This window comes from Euprymna scolopes, chromosome 36, assembly GCF_053919585.1.
Source record: "Euprymna scolopes isolate OS-2025 chromosome 36, ASM5391958v1, whole genome shotgun sequence".
In the NCBI taxonomy this organism is placed as follows: Eukaryota; Metazoa; Mollusca; class Cephalopoda; order Sepiida; family Sepiolidae; genus Euprymna; species Euprymna scolopes.
The window spans coordinates 45,807,571-45,814,786 of NC_136517.1; positions in this window are offsets into that span (position 1 = coordinate 45,807,571).

The following is a 7,216-nucleotide window of genomic DNA, read 5'->3' on the forward strand; positions in this document are numbered from 1 at the left end:
GGTTAGTGGATTTTAAGTGAGACAACACTGTGATGATCGGTGATGATGGAAATTGGAGGAGTTAATTGATTTTAGAAGACGGCTCATTAAGGACTTGTTAATGTTTGAGTTGAAAACGACTATGTTGTAGTCAGCTGGGAAGCAGCTCCATGGTCTTGTGTTCCTACAGACGAGTAGTTTGGGGAAGAGAGCTCTGCTCATGGAATTTTCATTTAGTTTTAGGCAGGGAAATTGTCAACAGTTATTAACTGATAGTGGTTGTAGCCAGTCGGGTGTTGGGCTAGTTTGTATCTCACACATGGTAGGGCCCTTTAATAAATTGTAAGCCTCACGATATGCAAGCATCGGTACATTAAATTTTATCCATCTGAAAAAATTTACTAACAATAGAATCGGTTTGCAACATCGTAGTGGGTCTATTATTATTGCTGCTCTGTTTCAAAAAGTAATGCGCACTCTGTTTTCACTATGAAAAATGTTTAATTTCAACCCAACTCACACACACAAATATATATAAGGCAGTACAATGCAATACAGAGGTGTAACGGATAAACACGAACTGAAACAAATCATAACATATATAGGTGGAATGAGCTTAGCAGTTTCTACCTTTTATTAATATAATTACTTTTCTTATTTTTTTATATATTACAATTTGAATTGTCATAAGTGCAGTGTGGTGGAGGTTCTGTACAATATAATATTTCGAGGGAAAAAAAATTCCCTTCCTCAAACGTGTATTCAACTTTATTTTTCCCTTGCACCTTCGCAATAAAGGTGAACATATTTCCGAGGAAGGGAATTTTTCCCGAAATATTATGCTGTACAGAACCTCCATTGAACCGCACTGATGACAATTAATATTGTAATATAAAAAAACTGCACAGCTTATTCCACCTTTTATATGTCTTCATTTGCTTCAGTTTGTATCAAGCCGTTACATCTCTGCATTCTATTGCCTTTTATAAATTTCCTTTATGTACACACTTAACAATACTTCAAGCAAACTAAATAAACCTATATATATATATATATATATATATATATATATATATATATCATCAAGTAAAATAGAAGTTTTTTTGTCTATTAATTTTATTTTCGATTCTTTCCAACTTCCGAATAACAGTCTTCACTTCTAGCGGGAACTGGCTAATGTAATCATCATATTTATCATAAGTCCGAGTCCGAGTACTTTCCAATCCTTCAGAATTAATCTAACTGGTTTTGAACAATTTATAAAGAAGAAAAACAAACAAAAATAATTAAAAAAAAAAAACAAAAAAACTTTATAAATTGTTCAAAACCAGCCAGTTCCCGCCAGAAGTGAAGGCCGTTGGAAAGGATCTAAAATAGAATTAATAGACAAAAAACGTCTATTTTATTTAATGAAATATGCCATAGAGAAAAAATGCTGCGCATATATATATATATATATATATATATATATATATATATATATATATATATATATATATATATATATATATATAAACTGGCTGTCGATGTTGTGGCAGAATGCTTTAAACACTTCCAGTTTGAAATCTACAATCAAAAAGAATTTTGTTTACATCTTGTCAGTGAACTTGATGCAAAAGCATCTACAAATCTAAAAGTTACGAAGGGTCGGAATGAAAAAAAAAAAAAAAAAAAAAAAAAATTTTTTTAAAATATCCGAGAACTAATAATTGGAAAAAGAAAATTTTATTTAACGTCTTACGACTTCGAATGATAAAACAAAAAAGTGCAACAAACAACAAAAAAACATTTTTTTTTTTTTTTAATTGTTATCTATTGTTTATTATTATTATTTTTTAATTGATTTTTCCTTTTTTAGCAAAGTAAATAAATAATTAAAAAAAGGAAAACAAACTAGATATGGACTAAAAAAAAAAATAAAGAAAGAAAGAAAAGAAAGAAAATGACAATAACACAAAAAAAGAACAATTTTCAGATGCTGTCATGTCAGTTTCAGAATGACACTAGAAGAGAAAAAAAAAAAAGAAAGAAGAAAATACATACTGTATATCTTGTGAGAACTCCTTGTTATCATGTGAAGATGATGTTAACTCATGAACTCTTATCACGTGACACACACGTACACATACGCACACATACATGCACGGCTCATTCTAGTATAAAGATGTTTCAATTGGTCATTGTTCTCTTTTGGCAAACAATCACTTTGATCCTAAGCAAGTCATTCAGTCATATTCTAAGAGTAATATATATATATATATATATATATATATATATATATATATATATATATATATATATATATATATATATATATATATATATATATATATATATATATGTGTGTGTGTGTGTGTTATGAGAAAAATAGAAAAAAACGAATGAAATTATTAAAAAATCAACGTTTCGTCCTTATTTCAGAGGACATCTTCAGGATAATTGAATTAAAAAATAAAAATGTAAGAAAAGAAAACGATCACTCATTTAATTTAGATCAAGCGAAAATTATTAAATACGTGATAGAGCTAAAAGAAGACTTTTAGAATCAGCACTAATATTGAATACTAATACTATTACGCAAAGAAACTTACGCTTCTACTATTTAACCCCTAGCATAGGGAAAATAATAATCAAAGAACAAAATATCAAAACAGATCCTGGCTAAACCGTTTTTCCTTAAATATTTTCAACAAAATGAATAAGTTTACAGAAGAAAAAAAAAAATGTACATATTTATTTTAACGCATTTTTAAAAGTGTATATATAGACATCGAACAACCCAACCTTCCCATACGCACACATATGTTTGTCCTTCCCGACATGGGTAGGATTCAAGAACTGTCTTTTTCGCACGATCTATGACTTTTCTTTTCTTACATTTTTATTTTTTAATTCAATTATCCTGAAGATGTCCTCTGAAATAAGGACGAAACATTGATTTTTTAATAATTTCATTCGGTTTTTTCTATTTTTCTCATAACATAACGTCAACCACCGCTGGTATTTTTTCATTCCTTATATATATATATATATATATATATATATATATATATATATATATATATATATATATATATATATATATATATATATAAAATTAAACACAAAACGTATGTAATTTATTAATATTTAATAAATGTTAATATCAAATACACACATTTCTTCTTAAATATATAGAAATAAAGTTATCAATAGGGCCATGACAAGAGAATATTCTTTTCATTATCAATTTGTGTTCTACAAACTCGAGATTTAACATAAGGAGTATTCAAGATTTGGGAAAATCTTTTTAATTGGTTTTTGGCCAGAAACTTGGCTGCCAAGGGTTGAAAGTTCAACGATTTGACCTTTGAAAACTCTATCAAACTCCTCCGCCAATTTTGGGTCTAAATACTTGTAATTTTAGATGAAGGTTACTTGGGCATGGATCAAACTTTTTAATTTGATTTGAGCCCAAAACAATAAATGTTAAGGGGTCAAAATTGGGGTCAAACTTTTAAATATTTTACCTTTGCGGTTTCTAACAAATTACTCAGCCAACTTTTGCTCTAAACATTTGAAATTTTACGTAAAGTGTATTCAGATACAGGGCAAGCTTTTAATATATATATATATATATATATATATATATATACGCACATAAAGTTATGAACAGTACATAGGGCTCGAACAAAGCTGGGCGGAACTGCTAGTAAACAAAAAAATAAAAGTTTTTGTCGATCTTATAAAATGAAACAGTTCTAAAGAAATTCCGTTCTAAACACACACACATGCACATAATGCTGTACTCATATAGATATAAGCTGATACATTTTCTTTATTTATACAAACATTATTGGCTGCATATGCGCATACATGTTTCAGCTGTGAGTCCTTTCGAAATCTAGCATCATCTGGCAACTTGTCCCAACTGGTTTCAAATACGAATGTACAATAATTTTTTTTCTTTTTAAAAAACAAAACAAAAAAAACATTCATATTTCAAACCAGTTGAGACAAGTGGCCAGATAACGCTAGATTTCGAAAGAAATCACTGCTGAAATATGTATGCACATATGTAGCCAATAATGTTTGTATGAATAAAGAAAATTATACAATATATATTGCTGTGATTTCTTAGATCCAATATCACTCCATTGTTTATAAAATAGTGCTCAGCAACACATAGAGCTGTATTATTGTATAATTTTCTTTGTTTATACAAACATTATTGGCTACATATGTGCATGCATGTTTCATCTGTGGTTTCTTTTGAAATCCCACATCATCAGGCCAATAGTCAACAAAACAAAAAAGGGGTGAAAAAAGTTAAATATACAACAAATAAGTGTCATCAAAGGCAAGATAAGTGACTCTTTTACCTACTTTGATAAGTTTTTTGTGTTTTAACATATTTTAAAGCGTTTATTTACTTTGAAACAAAGGTAGTGTCGAGTCTGTTGAGTTCGAACAAAAAGAAATGGAAAGTTTCGTTTCAAAAATCAAAATTAAACAAAATAGTGGTAGAACATTTGAAAACAGTCGAGACTAGTGGCCTGATAATATTGGATTTCAAAAGAAAAAATCACAGCTGAAATATGTCTGCACATATGTAGCTAATAATGTTTGTATAAATAAAGACAATTATACAATAGATATAATGTATATGTCTTATTCCTAGCCCTCTTTTTGCAAACAGACGTCTATTTACAGTCATATGATATCTGTCAATTAGTGTGTGTGTGTGTGTACGTGGTCACGTGGTCACCCTTGATTTGATTTATAATTTTCAAATGTATAAACTGCATTGAATCATTTACGAAGATATCTGTATCCAACTATTATCTTTGCATTAAATTTTTTCAATGTGGAACTTATAGCCATATTTAAATTCACGAAAAAAAAACAAAAAAAACAAATGACAAGAAAAGAAAGAAAAAAAAATGTCTGCCTAAGTGTTGAGGTCCTGTAAGAGTTCAGAAGAAAAACACAAATCGATAATTAGTGGAAACAAAAAAATATATATTGAACAGAAAAGCAGTCCTATTTATCAATAATATAAATCATGACCGCTATTTTTTGAGAGAATATAGGCCATCTCATCGATTAAGTGCTTATCAGCATACAAGTACAGGGTGTCCATAAAGTCCGTGTGCGCCTTAAAATATTTATAAATTAAAATTGCACACGGACTTTATGGACACCCTGTATCTCTTAATACCAGCTTGATTCCTGCGAACCCTCCGGCAAATATGCCAAAGAGAAGGCTCCTTAATAGTCTAAAAAGTGTATCGGGTCCTTGTGCACTGTCAGAGATCTATTCTACTTGGTCGCTGACCTGCGACTTAAAGAAAGAAATTTATCATGTATGAAATGACTGGAAAAATTGTTTATGCCTAATAGATTATATATACTATTGTAGTTGTTCTGTAAGGAGCTTAAGAAAGACACAACAAAATAATTAGTGGATGTAAGCAATCCAATTTACCAAATTTGCACTACTAACGATTACTACAATATTGTCCCATCGACTACTGTACACTCATTAATCCTTATCCTCGAGTGGCCTCCGGGCCTTGATAAGTGTTTGCTCCTTTGATGGGCCAGAAACTCGTAGTATTAATGCTTGAGTTTGAACAGAAAAGTTGATATAACAAATACAGAGTGTTGGTATACGTCAGTCCAACTGCCAAGTGCGCATGACTTGTGCATAATCTTTGTACTAACACTGAAAGATATATTATCCCAGTGTTTATAGTAAGAGTTTATTATTATCTGTAGGGTGGACACACCATACCACTAAGATATAAGGTGAGGCCCCTACAAAAAAGAAACAAAAAAAAAAACGACATTCATGAAATCATTGAGAAAATTCATAATTCTTTCCACAATGAAATCATATCTAGCACAAATAAACTTTAATCTATGCCTAACTTGTCCATCAAGTTTTATTCATAAATGCCCAACAGTCTTTATTTTATCACCATTCAATCACATGCGGGACACGTTAATGATAGTCTCATTATTAGATGTGCTTCTGAGTAGACTTCACCCTCACCGGACCATAACCTTCTAGATTTTTATTTATGGAATTATCTCAAAGATAATGTTTATTAAAACAATCCCCAGACTATTCCAGAACTGAACAGGGTCATCAACCAGGGTAATGCCAAAAGGGGAGTATTTCAAACTTATTGGTAATTTTGCACATTGTATCCAGGTGTACTTATCATTGAATGGTGATAAAACAAAAATTGTTGGATATTTATAATGGTAATTTGGTGGACAAGTCAGGCGTAAACTGAAGTTTATTTGTACCAAATATGGTTAGACTGCAGAATGGATATTAAAATTCTGTGGATAATATTTGGGGAGTGTGGGGTTCGCCCCTATATAAAACAGCATCCCACTCTCCTTCTGAAATCTCGATTAAAAAGAAAATCTTTTGATTACTAAATCTTAAGCAGTAAACTGAAATAGGCCCAAAATAGAATTTATTGGAACAAAACCAGTGAATGTATATATATATATAAAAAAAACTATTTAAGAATTCAGGTGATCAGCCATCTCCCTTTCAGTACATGTTATGGTTACGGCACCAAATTGAGTGTTGTTATATTATTATTATTATTAGTATTAGACGATACCACTTGTGCGCGTATGTTACGTGAGTTCTTATTAGTAAAGATATGAGTCTTAGTGAGAGTTCTTGTGTTGTTTCCACAAAGGAATTCAACCTACATATCTAATTTATTTAACCCATATTTTATTATCCACATTCTTTTAACAATTGAATAGTTTATTTATTATTTATTTCATCCGAATTAACAATTTACTGGACATTCCATTTAAACCTATTGTTCTTTAAAACTTATGTCCAGGGTTCGATTTCTGCTTTCTCTTATTTTCATTTTAACTAATCTCTCTATTTTTATACTTACATGAACAGGGGACAGCCCTTATCATGTAACATACAGACCAATAAGTCTCTTGTGCATCATGAGTAAGTTGCTGGAATCTTTGTTAAATAAAGAAATAGTCAACCACCTAGGCAAAAATAATCTTTTCAGTGACATGCAATATGGTTTCCATTCTACTAGATCTACAGCAGATGTGCTAACGGTTATATCTCATGAGATTCGTGAATCTCTTGACAGAGGTTTCCTTTCTAGGGCAATTGCTCTTGACATATCAAAGGCCTTTGATAGGGTATGGCATAAAGGTTTACTTTACAAGATCTCCAGCTACAGTATAGCTT